At 29.2% G+C, this 1,219-nt stretch overlaps 1 protein-coding gene across 2 annotated transcripts in view; it reads left to right on the top strand.

The window, feature by feature from the left end:
* Window positions 1-1,219, top strand: part of eIF5B (eukaryotic translation initiation factor 5B) — a 97,151-nt gene that overhangs the window by 22,012 nt on the left and 73,920 nt on the right. The gene's annotated exons all lie outside the window — the stretch shown is intronic.

Below are 1,219 nucleotides of genomic sequence, written 5' to 3'. Positions count from 1 at the left end.
TTTACTTCTAAGTTTTGATTAAAGTAATTTATTACAACATGCATAAAGAGAGTGAAAAGTGGAAGTTGTGTAAAAGTTTGGCTTCTGAGTGTTTTGTTGATCTTCTGACTTGTGGGGAAGAGAATCAAAATGAGCTAATTGACAACTGTCATTACATTATTATTATTGTCATTCATGCTTTATTAGTTTTTAAAACATCCAAATCAATACTAACACAATCAAAACACAAACTACAAGCAAGTAACCTGACACAACAAACAAAACAGTGACAAGCTCAGCTGGTCTGTTGCGTGACATCATTCTCCATTTAACAGACTCTCAACCATGATATATGTTATATCGTTTTAACATTGTAATGAAGGAGATATTTCTCCATTTAACATAATAGTACAAGAGCTGGGAAGAAAAAAAATCAGTTATCTCACCCCAATTTTTTATTACTTTCATGAAAACAATGTATAATTACTAGTAAAAATTGATGAGCCTGCCAAGTATAGGTAGGGGTATTAAAAAATGGCTGTTTCAAAGCGATAAAAAAACTAATTTTTCATTCAGAGCTCTATATCTTATAAAGTAGGACAACACAAGAAAACCTAAGAGAACGTCATTTAAAGAAGAGTAAATTTGCTGAAATATTAGCCCTAAGAGAGCTATTTACGTCTAATAGTTCTCGAGGTATAGCTTTTTAAAAAGCAAAATTTCTTTAAAATCTACTGAAAGATAAGTAATTAGTTAATTTATTTTGAGAAATCTATATCTCAGAAACTATGTGACGTACAGATGTCTATTAGCACTCAAAATAAAGCTAGTTTAATGGACTATAAAGAAGTTTATGACCTTTACCTTCGTAGGAATAGTAGTTTTCATGATATTTGCTAAAATAAATTGATTTATAGTTGTTCGGACAATAAATTTGATTTATGAAAAACTCTATTTTAGAAACCATTGGACGTACTGAGATCTGCCAGTGCTCAAATTAAAGCTAGTTAAATTTACTACAAAATAGTTAATTATTTTTATCTTTGTAGGAGTAGTAGTTTTTATGATATTTGACAAAATAAACTCACAAAATGTTAATTTCTAGTTGTTCTTATAAAATGTTGGATATTTGAAAAAATATATCTCTAGATCTATAAGACGCACATATGTCTGCCAACACTCAAAATAAAGGAAATTTAACTTACTATAAAGTAGTTTATGACACTTATCTTCGTAGGGG

This window comes from Halyomorpha halys, unplaced genomic scaffold, assembly GCF_000696795.3.
Source record: "Halyomorpha halys isolate HHAL.00 unplaced genomic scaffold, Hhal_1.1 Scaffold751.1, whole genome shotgun sequence".
Taxonomy (NCBI): Eukaryota; Metazoa; Arthropoda; class Insecta; order Hemiptera; family Pentatomidae; genus Halyomorpha; species Halyomorpha halys.
The sequence above is the reverse complement of the archived record's forward strand: the minus strand, read 5'-3'. Positions and strand labels throughout refer to the sequence as shown.